Genomic DNA, 18,971 nt, shown 5'->3' with positions numbered 1-18,971 from the left:
TAAACTATGAAGGCTCCAATGGGATGTGATGGATGGGATTAGAAAAGTAGATTGTTCTAGAATTCATTGAGCTGGGATGAATGAGATAAGAGAGGAAGGAATAAGGGAATAAACCAAACTATAGGTCTGATATGGCATATCAAACCATAGGCAGTACTCCCAAATCTTTCCTGTGGTTGCAAACTGCTGCTTTATCTAAACTGTAGGTAAGGGAATAGATAAAGAGTCTCCGGAATAAAGTGTCTGGATTTGAACTCTTGACCATTACCTAACTGTAGCTTGAGGCCAAGTTACATAACCTTTTTATCTATAAAATTGGAAAATCCTAGGACCTATCTCAGAGTTGTCAGATTTGGTATGTACTAGTGGGTATGCACATGCTGAGGTATGTACTAGTGGGTATTTTCTGGTATTTAGAGTAGTGCCTGTCTCATACATAGGTGTTCAGGAAATTCTAGTAATTATTACTGAATGAGGCAAGTGATTTCTAATATCATCCAGAGAACTTTATAATTCTAAAATAGAATTGGAATTATTACCTCTACTGATATTTTACAGAGTGCCACACTGGGAACGTCTGAGCTATGGTCTTGTACCTAAGTAGTTTGCAACTTACAACTTCAGATAGCAGCTAATTCATGGAATATCTGTCATTAAAATTGTAATACAGATTCTGTAGAAGGCAGAAGGGATAGAATTAGCAGGCAAGACCATGGTTGGATTACTTTTGTCACAGATCACATTTAGTAATCTGTGTGATATCTAAGATTAACAAATGAGACAAATATATTTAGTTGAAAATGTTCAAGGTTACTAAAAATTAATAGGCACAGATTAATAAAAATTAAACTGAAAGGTTAGAATAAAAGATGTCGGGACCTCACCCATACTGCAGTCAGACATAGCAGTTTTGGACCCCACTAATCTCCATCAGCATGCATTTTGACAAAGAGTGTGCTAGCTATGAAAATTCGCCTTTAAGGTAGTTGCCCTAACTCCTTCGAAGAACCTGCTATTTTTATAGTATTTCGTATGCAGAGATTCTAGAGCCATTACAAATCACAAAATCATGTTTTGTACTGATGGAAGACATCTAACAACCCTCTCACCCTTTGCTTTTTTGGTATGTATAAAGGAGATTTCTACAGCACCCAGCGTAGGGAGGATGGATCTTCGAAAGATTCAGACCATTAGATTTTCCAGTATGGGTGTCCAAAAAAACATCGATGAGCTTAATTGTGTGTCCTTTTTTAGTTGGAATAAGAACTAAAATTGTGATGGACATCATTGTGATTTAACAATATCTGATTCTCCTTGTCCTCCTCAGGAAAGACTATGCTTCTCAGTTACCTTGCAGAGAGGAGGGACTAGTTTCTATTTCTAACTAATGCAATGTGAATAGAAGTCATGGGTGATACTTCTAGTCTGAGGCAGTAAAAGATCCTCTTGGATTCTCCAGACTTTCCTCTAAAAGGGATAGTGGAGGAAATCCCTGGGATCCTGAGGGACATACATAGAAAAATCACAAAATCACATCAACCTATATTTTCAGGTCTTTGATTGGAGGATAGCTGTGTCAAGAGTTGCTTGGGTTTGTATCTGGCTTAGCATTACAGAAAAATAAACTTCATTTGTGTTAAGCCACTGAGATTTTGGGATTGTTATCATAGCATAGCCTTTCATATCCTAACTAATGCAAAAGGTTAAATACTACTTATTTTGAAAAAATGACCTTTGCTTAAAAATGTTTTCAGTTTTTAAAAAATTAAATTTCTCAAATTGAGAGAAAAATAACAAAAAGCAAAACTTAGAATTATAGTGTTACTTGATCTATTTATCATTTATCTTCATTCTCCCATTGCTTTTAAATTATCATTATGTATATGGGTGAAGCACATCTTCAGGGAAGCAGAATTTAGGCTGATAAATAGAGATGAGTTTTTAATTATTGACGCCTTCTATCCGTTTTTCTTTGGAGAAAGGGGAGTTCCAAGATTACCTTTATAATCCATATTTTCAATATCTTTTCTACCTTTCCAAAGATTGCTTCGTATTTCATAGTTAGTGAAAGAAAACCACTCAAAACCTAATACACACTTAAAGAGGCAAAATGAAAATGAGGCCAGGATTTACACCTACTTGTTTTCTTGTCAAAGAATTTTTGATACTAAAAAAAGGGACTGGTGTACACTACATACTGGATATCAATATTCTACTCACTTTCATGGCTGAGTAATATTCAATGGTGTGAATATACCACAGCTTACTTATATCAGTTGATAGACATTTTGAGTTTCCATTTTTAACTATTAGGTTTTGAATTATTGGGTCATGTAGAAACTATATGTTCAGTATTTTGAGGTATTGCCAAACTGTTTTCCAAAGTGACTTCACCATTTTACCTTTCCATCAGTAATATATGAGGGTTCCAATTTTTTCACATTCTTGCCAACGCTTGTTATTGTTTGTCTTTTTGATTATAACCATCTTAGAGGGTATAAAATGCAGTTACCAGGATTTAGGGTCATTTGTTACACAGCCATGCTAACTAGAACATATGATTTGATTAAAAAAAAAACTAAATAAGAAATCAGAAGACATGGGTTCAAGCATCATCTTTATAACTTGTAACTTGACCATTTGGCAAGTCCTCTGGGCTTGATTTTTTTCATTTATATGATGAAGCTATTTCTTCCAGTTTTCATTATATTTTAGTATATTTTTCTTCTTTATACCATTAAAATCAACTTATCTAGATGTCTATCAAAATTTAAATAAACTTTGTAAAGGATATTTCTCTGTATCAGCAAGGTGAACATGGATTAATTTCATTTTTTAAACAGTTAACAGATATTGGTCCAATAACCAAAGACTGGTTACATATGGTCCTGATTATAGAAAAGACTGATGCAATGATAAATTTGCCATATTTAAAACTAAGATGAATGAGAGGCTTTATATAGGGTCTTTCGACTTATTGACTACCTGAAATGACTTGAGCTGTGTATATTGACATAACATATTATAGATAAATTGATTTATGGAAAGTAAACTTAACTAGCTTACATTGTCCATTTGGACTCTGTCATCATTAGAAATACATTTATGGAAGCATCTTGTACTCCATGGCAAATATGTTGCAGTATTACTTGGTTGCTAGGTAGGTTTTCTTTGTATCTTTTAAATGATGTCAGGAATTCAAGGTTACATCACAGAATCATTTTGTGTTTTATTGACCATTTAAAACATTAAGTGCAATAGAAAGAAATCCATTTCATTCAAGCAAGTCAACTCAAAGTCCTTAAACACCATGGTTTGGTAAAACATCCCTTTTTTTTTTTTTATGATTTGCAACTTAAAATGGAAAGTGGCTCCAGTAAATAACACCTACTGGAATTTTGCTCTTATTCACTTATTCTGCTCTAAATGCTTTGGCTCTGCCAACATAATTGTCCAATTAAATTGAACATACTTTGAAAGAATAAAAAAGCCAGAAAATATCTTTTGGCCTATGTGGTATGAAAATTTTACTTTTCCTAATTTTTTTTGGATATATGAGTACCATATCTGTAACCTAAGTCACCAGGAACGAACTGATGAAAAAGAGGTAAAATTATACATGCAGTGTTCTTAAAAATTTTAATGTCTTTATGGTTTGTACACCTGAGCTCCACAAAGATGTCTTTATTGTTATACTTCTCCATAGCACTTCAAACAGTACTCAACATAATTATAAATATTTGTTAAATAATAAACATTTAATCTCAAAATACAAAGTATTTGCCTATACTACCAAGGTTGTGGGGCAAAACATAGTTAGATGGCTAGAGAATTTTGTTTTTTTTTGTCTTTTCTAGGGCTGCACTTGTGGCATATGGAGGTTCCCAGGCTAGAGGTCTAATCGGAGCTGTAGCCGCCGGCCTACGCCACAGCCACAGCAACTCAGGATCCAAGCCAGGTCTGTGACCTACACCACAGCTCACAGCAAGGCCGGATCCTTAACCCACTGAGCGAGCCCAGGGATTGAACCCACAGCCTCGTGGTTCCTAGTTGGATTCGTTAACACTGAGCCATGACAGGAACTCCCGTGTCTAGAGAGTGTTGTCATCTTAAGTCAATAACTGTGCCCTTGTCATTATTTATTAATTGAATCACCAACTATACATTTTGTTAGAATGGTTTAAAAGAGAAAAGTGCTATTAATATGGCATATTGCAATGGAATAGCATCAATATACATTGCAGTCAAATGTCAAACATATGCTTAAAATGTCTTTCTTGTGTCAGGTTTTTGTTAAGTATCAATTCAGAGACCTGGGGTTAGTCATTCTGAATGAAGTCTTAAGTATAGACTCATACTTAATTTATATGTATTTAGAGTGAATATGTAAATAAAACAAGAGGCCACAAGGAGAGACCAGGGCTACTCCAATTAGCTCCCTGTTGCTCTTAGAATATGTGTGTTCTTGTTAATTTCTGGATTAGCTGAGTTATCTGTAGCCAGGGTGTTGGCTTTTTATTTATTTATTTATGTTTTGGTCCAGTTTGCTCAGGTGACATGGTGTGTTGTATTGTGCTTCAAAGTATGAAAGGAGACTTAAAACTAACCATTGAGAGTTTATTCTCTTTCAACTTTGGAGAGATCCAAAATAGAATACACCTGCAAGGGAATGTAACTGAATTCCATTAAGCAATCACCTGCCAATATTTGAATTTTGAGAGGATGGTATTAAATGTCTTGTTAATTTAGCTATGATTGTAATGCCAAGTTCTGAAATTCTGCTGAAATAATGTTAAAATAAACACAAAATCACTCAAACTAGCATCAGAGACACACTGAAACATAAATGAAAAACAGCACATGAATCTATGTAGCCTGTTTATATTGCCCTAGAGATTTAGATAAAGAAAAACAAACATAACCTTTTCAGCTGTTTCTCACAAGGGAAAAAGAAAATGAAACATTTGATTATAATTGTTTTAATGAGCTGCGATTCAAAATGATGAAGTTGTAATGGTTTGGGTAAAAAATATTCTGTTAATGAGCTTTTATTTCTATCAAAACCCACAAGATATAAAACTCTCTAAGGATAAAGTTTAGTGGCAAAGCAGTGTTTACTTTCTGAAAATTAAAATTCCTAATATTTATCTGCTTTATTTTCAACAAACATACTTATTAATTATTGGTATCACCATAGAAAAGAGATGTGTTCAAAGAATACCAACTGTACAATAGTTATAGAATGTTTATGTTACTAGTTTTCACACTAAACTGTAAGGTAAACTATAAGGCAAACTTCTTTGCCTGACTTTGGGTAGTATTATTTTTTTATAATTTATGTCTCCTATTTTACTTACAGGCACAAACAGGACAGTGAGAAAAATTTTTCCACATGTAACAGTAAAATGGCCTAATCCATTTAAAGTAGGATGTGGTAAGCCAATACTTATCTTGGATATCCACTACTACTTCACTAGTGCACATTTCCAAAATGAATACTCTAGCTAAAGGAAAGTTAGATATATTGTTAAGTAGATGTCTACCATTGGTTGCAACTTTTAAACATGATTTAGCACCAAACAAAGAAATGTAGGGATTAATATTCAACTGTATTATCACACATTACAAATGATTAAATCTGGCCTATTTATCTGCATATTAGAATTATAAGCAGTTGGCAATGAGAAACAGAAAAGAAAGATATAATTGTGAAGGGTTAGTGACAGAAATTCCATGTCAGTGATCAGAAAGTTTGGTAAGATTGAGATTGAGAGTCATTGATTTGTTAAGGGGTCACTCTGACAGTACAATCTCAAATCTTTAGTGGAGAAAACAGCTTTAATTAATCTTGAACATTTACATATAGTCAGTTCATTTTAACCTCTAAATTTCAGCTGGCTAATGGCAATATTCTGTTTGGCATTTCTCCCTTTCCCTCTCCTTCTCCCCCCCACCACACAAAATCATCTTTTTAAAATCTAGCTTCGTAGTGTTAAGTAGAACAATTAGAGAAACTGAGAAGAAAAGGAAGTCAATGTCTTGAAAAATCTCTCCTTAACCTAATTTCTTTTCCCCTTGTATCTTTTCCCCCTTGTAAACTCTTTCAAAAGGTTAGGCACACTTTAGACTACTGGTTATTGTGACTGTTTAGATATCAAAATAGTTTAACTTAGAAACATAATATATTGTGAAGAAGGTGTTAAAAATATAAGAAGAAATTTTATTAATTTCTGTAGGTATATCATGATTCATATGCAGAGAAATTACAAAATAGATTTTTCTTTAAAGGACAGATAAAGAATAAGGGTAATAAATAATGATAATGATAACAACAGCTAGTAGTTTTTTTATTTTTTAAAATTTAAAACATTTATTAAAATATAGTTGCTTTATAATGTGTTAATTTTCTGTACAGCAAAGTGATTCAGTTATACATATATATATTCCTATTCATATTCTTTTTTCTTTATGGTTTGTCACAAGATATTGAAATGTAGTTTCCTGTGCTATACCATAGGACCTTGTTATCATCTATCCTATATATAATATTTTCCTCTGTTCATCTCAGTCCTTCCCTCCCCACCCGTCCCCGTAACAACCACAAATTTGTTTCCTATATCTGAGTCTGGTTTTGTTTCGTAGATATTCTGATTTGTATTGTATTGTTGATTCCACATATAAATGATTTCATATGGTATTTATCTTTCTCTTCTTGATTTACTTTGCTTAGTATGATAATCTCTAGGTCTATCCATGTTGCTGCAAATGACGTGGCATTCTTTTTATGGATGAGTAATATTCCATTGTTTTTATATCCATTTTCTTTATCCATTTATCTGGTGTAGACATTTAGATTGTTTCCCTGTCTTGGCTATTGTAAATAGTGCTGCAGTGACACTGGGGGACATGTATCTTTTCAAATTATAGTTTTGTCCAGATAGATGCCTAGGAATGGGATTCCTAGATCATATTGCAACTCTATTTTTAGTTTTTTGAGGAACATCTGTACTGTTTTCTGTAGTGGTTGCACCAGTTCACATTCCCGCCACAGTGGAAGAGGAATCCCCTTTCTCCAGCATTATTATTGTAGACTTCTTAATGATGGCCATTCTGACTGGTGTGAGGTGGTACCTCATTGTGGTTTTCATTTGCCTTTCTCTAATTAGTGATGTTGAACATCTTTTCATGTGCCTATTAGCCATCTGTATGTATATCTTTGGAGAAATGTTTGTGATCTTCTGACTGTTTTTCGATTAGGTTGTTTGTTTTTTTGTTGTCATTGAGTTATATAAGCTGTTGGCATATTTTGGAAATTAATCCCTTGTCAGTTGCATCCTTTGTAGCTATTTTCTCCCACCTGGTAGGTTGTCTTCTTGTTTTGTTTATGGTTTCCTTTGCTATGCAAATCTTGTAAGTTTGAATAGGTCCCATTTGTTCATTATTTTTGCTTTTATTTCTATTATCTTGGGAGACTGACCTAAGAAAATATTTGTATGGTTGAAGTCAGAGAATTTTTGCCTATGTTCTCTTCGAGGAATTTTATGGTATCATGTCTTATGTTTAAGGCTTTAAGCCATTTTGAGTTTATTTTTGTGCATGGTGTGAGGGTGTGTTCTAACTTTATTGATTTACATGCAGAACAGCTAGTAGTTTTAATAGCTTATTTTATGCTGCTCTACACCTTTTTCTGAGCACTTTATTAACCTAATTTCATCATCACAAGAATATTATAAAGTAGGTACTGTTTGAATTCTCCTTTTACTAGTGAGGAGACTGTGGTTACTGAAGAATTAAGTAGCTTGCCTGATGTCAACAGCACATGTCAAATTGGAATGTCCTAATAGAGAAAAGGATTAATTTGGGGGTTTTAAGGCAATTAATTTAATCTATAGTTACTTTATTGAACTGAAAATGAGTTAACAAATGATGTTTTCAGTACATGTTTTTTAGCTGTTTACTACACATGTGAATCAATAGAAAATATGTAATGTGTAATATATTTCTAAACTTTCCAAAATAATTATCATTTATTTATTCATTTTATTAAATATGTATTGAATCATTACTATCACTAACCGAAATGTTCTGAGCACTGGGAATTAGATAGTGATTTCTCCACCCTAATTGATTTTATATTATAACATTATCATATCACATATATCCTTCAGCAAATTGTTCTCATTTTTTTAGAATTAATCTATACACATATAAATTACGTTCTTTTATGTTTTCAATTAGTATATCATTGTACAGATATATCACAACTGACTAATCTCACTACTCATAAACAATGAGATATTTGTCAATTTTGTATTATTGCAAAGGATGCATCTGTGAACATGTGTTTGTATATGTATTGACAATATTTGTCTTGTGTATATATTTATGTATGTTAGGGTAAGCTGTTCATGCTGCCATAAGAAACTACCTCCAAATCCAGTGGCTTAATACGAAAGAGTTTTTTTTCTTAATACAAAAGAAGTTTGTTTCTTAACAGAGATCTGTTAAGGATTCAGATGACTATCCAAGGAAGTTCTCGTCCATGTATTTGGTTCAGCATTCCCTGAGCTGAGCTGCCTTGATCTTTTGTACCTCATACATTAGCATGTGTTTCAAGATCATCTCAGCAAGGCAAGTAGGAACCAGAGGGCTTCACACTGGCAATTATATATCCAGCAATACATGACATCTGTCGTTTCAGTCTCTGAACTGTCATCCAGAACTAGCCCCACCTAAAGACAAGGGGACTGAGGTGTATCATACTTCTATATGCCCTGAAAAAGAAAAGAATAGTTTATTTCCATAACCTAGCCATGAAATTAACCTGTTATGGGGTAAACACATTCTACATTTATAAAATATTGGTAAAGTCCTCCTCAAAATGCTAGCTTCATTTACCTTTCCATCAGATATATAAGAGAATCTCTGCCCACAAATTAACCAAGGCTTGATATATATTTATATTTATGTATATTTCTTATTAGTTTGACATTGTAAATTGTTATCTCATTATTTAAATTTGCACTTGCTTGGTTACTAGTGAGGTTGAGTATTTACTAAATTTTTCTGAAGTTAAAAATCCATCTATAGGAATTCCCATTGTGGCTCAATGTAACGAACCTGACTAGTATCTATGAGGACTCAGGTTCCATCCCTGGCCTCACTCAATGGGTGGGTTAAGGATCTGGCACTGCCATGAGCTGTGGTGTAGGTTGCAGATGTGGTTCAGACCCCGAATTGCTTTGGCTGTGGTGTGGGCCAGCAACTGCACCTCCAATTTGACTCCTAGGCTGGGAACTTCCACATGCCACAGGTGCAGCCTTACAAAACCAAAAAACCAAACAAACAAAAATCCGTCTATAGAGTTTGCCTTTGCAGAGGGAAGGACTAAAATGGAAGTAGGGGTGGATATAAAGAACTTTAAGCTTATCTGCATTGCTTTATTTCTTAAAAATATGACTTGAAGGAGTTCCTGTCATGGCTCAGCAGTTGGTGAACTTGACTAGCATCCATGGTAATGAGGGTTTGATCCCTGGCCTTGCTCAGTGAGTTAAGGATCTGGCGTTGCTGTGAGCTGTGGTGTAGTTTACATATGTGGCTCGGATCCCATGTTGCTCTGGCTGTGGCGTGGGCCAGTGGCTTCAGCTTTAATTGGACCCCTAGTCTGGGAACTTCCATATGTGCAGGTGTGGCCCTAAAAAAAAAGACAAAAGAAAAAAAATATGACTTGGAAAAATACCTAAATGGAAGGGAGGGCAGTTGTTAGAATAAAAAATATATTAATGGAGCCTTTTTTTTTTTTTGGTTCTACATTAAAACATGCTTAACATTAAATTTTTTTTTGACTTTTTTGTCTTTTACATCCATGGATAGTATTGTGTTTTAATGTAACCCTGGTGACAGGACATGCCCAGATTCCCAGTAACTGCTCTTGAGCCTTGATACCTCTGTCCAGCTTTAGTTTAACTAAGCCTCTTGGGATTTGGCCATCAGGAGAAAGAACATATTTGCTTCAATTCAAGTGAAAGTGAAACTGTACTTGAGAACCCATAAATGTGAGATTCTATGAGAAGGAGTATAGTAGCTCTTTCTGAAATCATGGCTAGGGGAGAAACTACGACAGAGAAGGCAGGTCACTATGTTTGCCAACTGAAAAAAATACACGTGAAAGGATTTGAAATTCGGATAGTTTATGTAGGTAATTATTTTTAGTGTCCTTTTGATTTACATGTGTGTTTTTAGAAGAAAAATTTAACCATTTTAATTTCAACATTACAGGTTAATTCAGCTAATTGGACTATTTCCCAGGTAACAATATTCTTTGGTCTTAATCTCTTGGTCATTGAATATGAAAACAAAATATATCTGCTTCTTATTTTCTCTGGAGAATTTTTGAGTCATAGAGGTCTTATGCAACATGTAGTCATACCAGCTGATTTTTAGAATTTTCTTATTTTTCAGTAAACAATATACCCTGAATTATGACTAAAATGTGTGGGTTTTTTTCCTCTGGCTTTTTCTTTCTAGGGTTTCAGTGTGTTGCCTACACCTGAGCTGAAGAACAAATTTGTCCTCACATCTCAGAGTTTCACATAGTTGAAGGCGCTGTGTTTTGGAATTAAAATATTCTTCCATTTTTTTCTTATCTATGAGCGTTCCCAGAGTTAAATTCTTGGCCATTCCACTTTCCTTTTGGTGTGCTTTCCTTGGATCAACTATGACTCATGATTTTGACTTTCCATTCCATGTTGATGGTCCTCCTCTTTACAGAACTTCTTCTATTTTTAATTTGGTTAGGTTCCAAAAGGTTAGTTTAAGTGTGTTTGCAAAGTGACACTTAAAATGAGTAACTGCTAACACCCTCTTACGGTACTAGGCAGAACTGATTATTTTTTTCCTCTCTCTGGCTTGTAGCTTTGAATCATAAGAGACACTTTTTGCTTCATGTTTCCAGCTTCTGAGGTCTATATCTCAACTACTTATGTGACTTGTTCCCTTGGTGGACTGCTTCAAACCAAACATATTAAAATTTGATATCATTTTTTTTCCCAATAAGCTGTGCCTTTCTCCTTTAAAAAAATTTTTGTACTACTGACATCACTAGAACCGTGAATCTCTGAAATGTCTATACCCTCCCCTCAAATTTATCAGCTTATTTTTATCAGCTGATTTTATCTTGTACATTGATTTTCATCAAATCCTGTTGATTCTTCTTCTAAAGTTTCTCTGGGGTCTGTGCATTCATTGCCACTATGGCTATGAATAAACCAGTTCAAACCATCATATTGTGCTTTTGAAGATTACAGCAGAGTGCTCCTTGCATGCAGTCTTCTAGAGCTCCTGTCTCACCTACATACTGCCACTCCACTCCTCTTTCTACAGGGCCAGTTTTACACACCAGTCTTTGGTTTAATAGCCTGTTTTGATCCAGAATTTATTGCTAGGTAGCTCTCACACTCCTCAAGATGGCACCAAATTGCATAATAATCTTGTTTCACAGTAATAGCTAAAATGTATTTTTTATCTTTCCAAAGGGAATCCTGCATTCCATAAAATTAAGACATTTCCTCACAGATACAGCTTGTACATTCTCTACTCTAAGATTTTACTCCTTTTGGTACCGGTCCTGGATTGCCTTTTCCTCTTTCATTATATAAATCTTGTTGATATCTTCAGATCCAAATTAAGTTCCACTGCCTCTTTATCTTCTCTTCAACATCTTCAGTGATTCCATTTGAAAAAATCATTTATTATAAACATAATACGAACTTGAGATTTCAAAAGTCCAAAAAATCTTCAAAAATTTTAATCTCATCTAATGATGTGTGGTTTACTTTGACTTTCATTACTATTCTGATGATTCTCTTTTGGAGCTTCCTGTATGTCTTACCACCCAGTTTCAGTCTAATACTTTCAATTACATATAGACCCTTTCCATTTGGTGACCATAATTTCAAACAACTGGTACAATTTGGCATATTTTCTTGCAGTCTCTTCTTAATACATTTTTATGTACTTAATATATTTATGTCATAGTGTTAGGTAAAATGTGAAACAAAACTTTAATGGCTCTACATCATTCTAACATATAAATTTTCCTTACATTCTGCTATAATTTTACATCTTTAATTTTAAATGCTTATTTTTTTTATAAATGATACTGAAAAGAACATTGTTAGATACAAATTTTTACCTAATGTCAGATGATTTCTTTAGAAATGGAATTATTAATGGAAATTTTATAATTAAAAAAACTTGTCAAATTGCTTTCAAGGAGGTCTTATTAATTTATAATTTCAGATCAAGATTCTGCAAGAGTGCTCATATTTATCATGATGAAATAGTGACTTAATAGCTTGTTTATAAAGAGGTTTTAAATATTACAGGTGGTATAATGTTAGAAAAGTTATTAATCTCTCTAGTCTTCAGTATCCTCTGTAAAATGGACATAAATAACAGCATTTACCTCACAGTTTTGTTATGAGGATTTAACATACATAAAATTTTTTGTATATGTATGGCTCAACACAAAATATGTATGCAACAACTGGTAGTTATTAGGATTGTAATTGTTTATGTATTATATATATACCATTTACATTCTTTTACTTTAGACTTCATATATTTGCTAGCAATAGAGAATTTCCCAAATCTTTTCTTTAACTTAATGCTAGTAACTTTCACATATGAAAAAGAATTTTAAATGTAAATGCCCCAAACAGTAAAATAGAGACCCCTTTGAATTATTTCTAGATTTTATCATTCAATAGCCCAGACCACATTTCTTCTTTCCCTTGAAAAGTCTTCAGATCTTTAGCAGCACTTTCAGTCAGTTTCTCCCCACTCTTTTTGCAATATTTCCACACAGAAAAACATGCAAGTTTTAAGATGCTTCAATTAAACTTCAGTGGAATATGATAGGGAGGCATATCTAGGTTTTATGGAACCTAAACTCATACAATTTTGGAAGAAATTTTAAAGAAAAATAATGAAAATTATAAGTTAAAAAATGGTCAGCATTCTTGACAGTTCTTTGCAAAATGATGGGAGGAGCCCTAAGTTACATAGCTTCATGGAAAATTACTTCTTTTTTTCATGGCCCTCTACACTTAGCAAAGTGCCCTTCACACAACAGATACTCAAAACACACTTGTTGACTTGCATAGGAATTGAGACTTGAATAGGAATTGGAGAATTATCGCAGATGGCTTCAATACTGCGTATTGATAAAAGCGTTACCGGCATTCACAGTGATCCCCACACACTGGTCATGTAGAAATATAAATCTGCTGACAGCACATTAAATATAAAGGACTCCATCCTTGATTTTTTTTTGATACCCATTATAGCCCCTTGATGTAGAGACTACAAAGAGCATATACCCAACTCAACAAAATTTACTTCATTCCTGCTAGCCTCACAATTTGAGATATTCACTCACTAGGTTCTCTTTTTATTTTCTAACTCTCTAAAGTTATTCTAGTGGAAATGGAGAAGTTGGCTGACAGCTTTGTTTAAAGAATCGAAGCTGATCACAGATTTTAATCATGATTAACAGGATGTTAATGGTTAAGAAAGAATTGGTCTGCTTAATAAGGGATCACTTTTCAAGTTCCTTTTCCAATCTGGGACAACTGATGTTTAAGAGTCTATGAGATCATTCCTGGCCAGACTAAGCTCTATCTCTGAAAGTAAAAGCAATTGTTGCTAATATTATGAAATCCAGATAGGTGTAGTCTTGTTTTAAGGTTTGACTGCCAAAGGACAACAACAACAAAGAAAGTGAGTAAATAGTACTTACTGGTCCATGCTAAATGTGACCATGTAAAGATCAAACTCCTTTGAATTGTGGAGGGTCTGTTTCTGCAATCAGGCTGCTGCTTTCTGATCATAAACTTCTTATTTTGGAAACTAAGGTTTAAACAAGCTACCCTGCCACAGTCATTGTGGCTTTAATTACTGCCCTTTCATAAAGTTCACTTCTTGTTTATTCCTTAGGAGAAAGAACTTCAGATTAGACTATGTATCTGTATCCTTCACAGCTACTGAATCTCTCTATCACCTGAACACCTTGTTGAGAACTATTTAGGATCCTGGCTTCATAGTTCCTGTATAATAAAGGACAAAATGTTCCCGGCATGATAATTCTACTTAGGAATGGATAGATTCTTACATACTTAAATTCTGAAAGGTACAGGAGATGGTCTTCTCTAAACGACAGGTTGCCATGGTTACATTCTTCGGTGGCTCAGATGGGGATAGGGGCCAATTATCAAGTTTTGTTTGGTTGATTTTAAGTAGTTTGTTACCTGGATACTCAACAAATAAGAAAACTAGAAAAAAAAAGAAAAAAGACTCTTTTTCTTCTTCCCTAGAAAGGAAACAGTTACCGTGGAAAAGAAAAAAAAAACCAAAAACCCTCAAATTCGAAACATGGTAAATTGTTTAGTTCAGATCAAGAGTTTCTAAACTACTGACTTTATTTAGAGACTAGCACAAGGCCTGTGAACTGAGATAGCTTTCATGTACTACAAATTGGATTTTTTGTTGACTCTGTTGATCCTATAATACCAGCTTTAAATAATTCTCCTTCTCCTTTCCAAATTCATCTGGTGCTCTTCAAATTGGTATGTATGTGTATTTTAATGGTTACTTCTTTTGTCAGTTTTGCTGCCTGGCCTTCCCCCTCCCTCCTATGGTGGAGTGGGATTGTTAATTAATGATATTCCAGAGGCAATTTCTGGAGTGACTATTGGAAAACTCTTCTTAATTAACAAAATGATAAATTCCTCACTGCAGCAGGGCTGCAACGAAGTTCATCTCTGTCATTCAAAACCCATGATTCTAAAACATCCTCCGACATTTTTGGGAGGATGTTGAGCACTTAAAGTCTAGATCTTTTATCAAAGCTTCCACAGCAAGCCAAAGAAGGAGAAATGAAGAGTGGAAAGGAGAAAGAAGAACTGGACAAAATTAAAATGCTATTCTGTCACTGTAATAGTTCATATGGGCACTGACAGGAGAGCATTTTAATTTTGTCAAGTGTGTCTGCTGCTCATCTATTCCATCTCCTGCTTGTTATCGAAGTTTCAGATTAAATGTAAAGATATGAATGTATTGCCATAATAAATTTATAAGTGGATATTTAAAGAGCAAAGATTTGAATGACACAAATGAACCTCGGTGTAGCAGTAAAGTGGGTAGGATTTGCAGAAAGATGCCACAGAAGTCAGAAATGACTGCTGGAATTGCCTTAATTAAAAAAAAAAAAAAAAAAGAAAGAAAAGAAAAACTTGAGCAGTGCGTGAGCCGCCACAGAAGGTATCTAATATGAAATTAGGCTTACATTACATTATTTATGCCACTTTAAAATAATCTAATAAAAGCTTTAGGAAATCTGATTAAATTGTATTATTCAAATGTAAGGCACATACTTAGACAATGGAAAAACTAAGCTGTTAAATTTGGGGGCAGAAGGTAAGATTCCAGACAAAGTTAAACAGCATGTTATTTGAAAAGTATGGGTTTATTTTTAAGGTATCTATAAAATACAATTCTTTTTTTGAAGTTATATTTTGGTAAGTGATTCATAATCCCAGTGTAATAAACTGTAGAGCATGCCTTATTTTACTCCCCACAAGGGGCTCAGTTTTTGTTTAGATTTCACAGCAAAACCTTATAACCTGAGACACTCATGTGGGGTTTGCATAATGTTAGTATTCATGATAAGAGAGGTGGTGATACAGGGAGGCACTCAGCTACTATTACATGATGTATGGTTAAAACCCAGAGTGCAGTGCCAGGGAGAAGCAATGGGGAGTTAAAATAAGGACACAGGGATAAATTATTTGACATGATCCTGAGCAGGCCTGACTTTTGTAATGACACTCAAACAGCAGATAACCCCAAAGGCAATCTGAAAAAGAAGAATAAGGTGGTCATACTAGCAGATATGAAAGGAGAGGAGCAAGCTTTTCTGAAATGTCTGAACCACTATTGAAAAGCATGTCCTTCGATTGTGACCACTGCTTCTTTTTTCTTCTCATGCCTGCTGCCTTCCGGCTAATACAAGGATTCACTTTTGCTTATCTGCTTTTAACACAGAAGAACCCCAGTGAGGATAAAGTTATACGGATTGTAGGGAAGAGGAAAAGAAAAATGCATACAAAAATAGCAATGGAAGTTCCATAATAATAGCATGAGAAAGACCATGTTAAGGCCAGTTTTCTGATTTTATCCCAATAAATATTACTTTCAAAATAATATCTGACTTGAGTTTAAGTGGAGACGATGAAGATGAAAAAGTTCCTCACTTAGCCTTTGATCCAGTATTTTGTTTTCAGTTGAGTATAGATAGTAAATATTAGAAGTTCAGTTAGTTCAATCCTTTAAAAATGTCTTGTAGGACTACTACAGCTCATGCTTTTAAGACCCATTCAGTAAGTCGTGGTGAGGGGAGAATGTTGGGCACTTTAGCAAGTGATCAACAACAACAGATTTTGCCTAATAATTAGCTTTTGTGGGGTAGATGCCCCACTATGCTTTCAAACAATTAAATTTAATTTTGTTATAAAAGTCAAGCTAATATTAAGCATCACTATTTTTAAACTAGATGTTATTGGTTACATAACTGTTCATACAAAGTGGGAAAATTCATTTTAATGTATGGCACAGGTGTTTGATAAACAATATATGAAAATGGATTTCCAAAATGTGGTTATGTAGCAGGGTCACAATTTATAAATTGCAACTGAAGGGGTAGTCTATAAATAACTGATCTTTTTTATGACCTCCTTCATTTCTGAATAATGTGCTGGGGGTGTGGTGGGAAGAAATCTTGACAATCATCAATGGTCTACTAGCCTCTTCATATTGAAGATGGCCTCTTTTATAAAAATACTTGCCTTTGGATTTCTTCTTTCATCTCCAGTTAGCATCTGGGTAGATTAGTGGCAGTTAAAATAGTGTGAATAATCCCATCTGGTCCCCATGGTTGTCATGAAGGCAACCACTACTGAAGACCATGGTCCCAGCTATTTCATGCAACATACTAAAAGCACACTAAAGTTTCTTGATCTTGATCCCAACCTTCTGCTGTATAACTAGCCCTTCAGAACCTCCATAAAGCCCTACTGAGGCATGCAGAAATTTCTCAGCCCCTATACACAGACCACAAGGGTAACTAGGAGCATTGTCTCACATTCACATCTCGAGTCACCTCTCTGTACCTCCTTCTGCTCTCCCTTTTCCAAAACCATTCCTAGAATCTTGCAACTTTTTGCAGGTTTTGGAGAAAGAGGTCCTTTACTATAATATCTCCAAATTTCTTCATAGATATTTAGAATTTCTATAGACCCCTCTTTACCTTTGGCCCCTTTTTGCTCTACCTCTGGATTTCATCTTGATTCTCACTCCACTCAGGCCAGGGAAGGACTTTCTACTTTCTCTTCATATATGGAAAAAATTTACATAAGTCATTGTATGAGGGTTCTCCAGAGAAACAAAATAAAAAATCTCTCTCTCTTTTGTGCTTGAGCTGTTTCTTTCTTGCTGTCTAGCTGTCCATCCATCACCACTTTGTATTTACAAAGAGATTTATTATAAGCAATTGACATATGTGAGTATGGAGGCTAAGAAATCCTATCATCTGCCATCTGCAAACTGGAAGTTTCCATCTGCAACCCATTGAAGCTAGTGATGTAGTTCTAGTCCTCGCCAAAAGGCCTGAGAACCAGGACAACTAATGGTGTACTTGTTCAGTTTCAAAGACTTGAGAGCTGGACAGCTGATGGTATAAGTCCTAGTCCAAGGTCAGGAGAAGACTTATGTCCCAACTTAGTAGGCAGGCTAAGAGAATGAATTCTCCTTTTTTTCACCTTTTTGTTCTATTCAGCTCCTGAATAGACTTGATGATGCCCACCCACACTGGGTACAGCAATGTGCTCTACTAAGTCTAGTGGATTCAAATGTTAAGCACATCCAGAAATACCCTCACAGACACATCCAGAAATAATGTTTAACCAAATTGAGTACTCTATGATCCAGTCAAGTTGATAGATAAAATTAACAGTCATAGTCATGTACTCCTTTTCACTTTTGCTGTTTTATCTAACTCAAAGTGTACCCCCCAATCTTTGAAATCCTACCAAGACTCATGTGAACTCACCATTCAATATCTCTCTGACATCATCTCCCACTAATTTTCCTCTTGTTCATTCTTCTCCAGAGACATGGACTCTCCCATTATTCCTCAAAGACATGAAAGGGCTCAGGTTCAGGGCCTTTTACTTACAGTTCTCAGTGTCTGAAAATTCGCATATACTAGGTATCAGCATTTCTTGCTCCCTCGTTTTTTACTTAGATCTTTGATCAGTTATTACCATGTCTTAGACTCAAATCCTTTCCACTTAAGGTAAAATGGGGATTCTTCCCCCAATATGTTCAGCTCTCTGTTCTCTTTTTTTCTTCATTTCTTCATAGTATCACCCATCAGAATGTTAGGTGTTTTACTTGCATACATATTTCTATTCTCAGTCTCTCCCTACTGTAGCATATAGTCTCTATGAGAGTAGAGATTTTGATTTATTGATGCCATACCCCCAGTAGTAGAACAGTATCTGGCACACAGTAAGAAAAAATGAGCACACACAGAATACTAATTCATCATGAGTACATTCATTTGCCACATGAATGGATGATAATATTATATGATGTGCAAGAGTATAAACTGGTTTACTAAGAAGGAATATGTATGGGGATTTCTAAAATACCATTTCATACACAGAGATTATTTATATTTTATATGCTATGTGTTTTTTTTTATATTATATATTCCAGAATTTTTTTCAACAGAATTACTTTAAAAGTATTTGGGAATTTAGTTAATATCCCAATCAATGCAGTGGGAAAAATACCAGAAAAGTCCATTGTTTTAGTTAACTAGGAACTCCTAGTTAGTTCATTATTTTTTT

The 18,971-nt window shown here is 34.5% G+C and overlaps 1 long non-coding RNA gene across 4 annotated transcripts in view; it reads left to right on the top strand.

Annotated features, from left to right (window-relative positions):
* Positions 1–18,971, top strand: part of LOC110259422 — a 622,305-nt gene that overhangs the window by 131,298 nt on the left and 472,036 nt on the right. For 3 of the 4 annotated variants that reach the window (XR_002341813.1, XR_002341815.1, XR_002341814.1), the window contains one exon: positions 5,360–5,434. The exons of the other annotated variant lie outside the window; for it this stretch is intronic. This is a non-coding gene — a long non-coding RNA (uncharacterized LOC110259422). The remainder of the gene's footprint in view (positions 1–5,359; positions 5,435–18,971) is intronic. 4 annotated transcript variants of the gene reach the window in all.

The sequence above is a fragment of the Sus scrofa genome, chromosome 2 (assembly GCF_000003025.6).
Source record: "Sus scrofa isolate TJ Tabasco breed Duroc chromosome 2, Sscrofa11.1, whole genome shotgun sequence".
Lineage (NCBI taxonomy): Eukaryota > Metazoa > Chordata > Mammalia > Artiodactyla > Suidae > Sus > Sus scrofa.
Note: the sequence above shows the minus strand (reverse complement) of the source record. Positions and strands in the feature narration are given on the sequence as shown.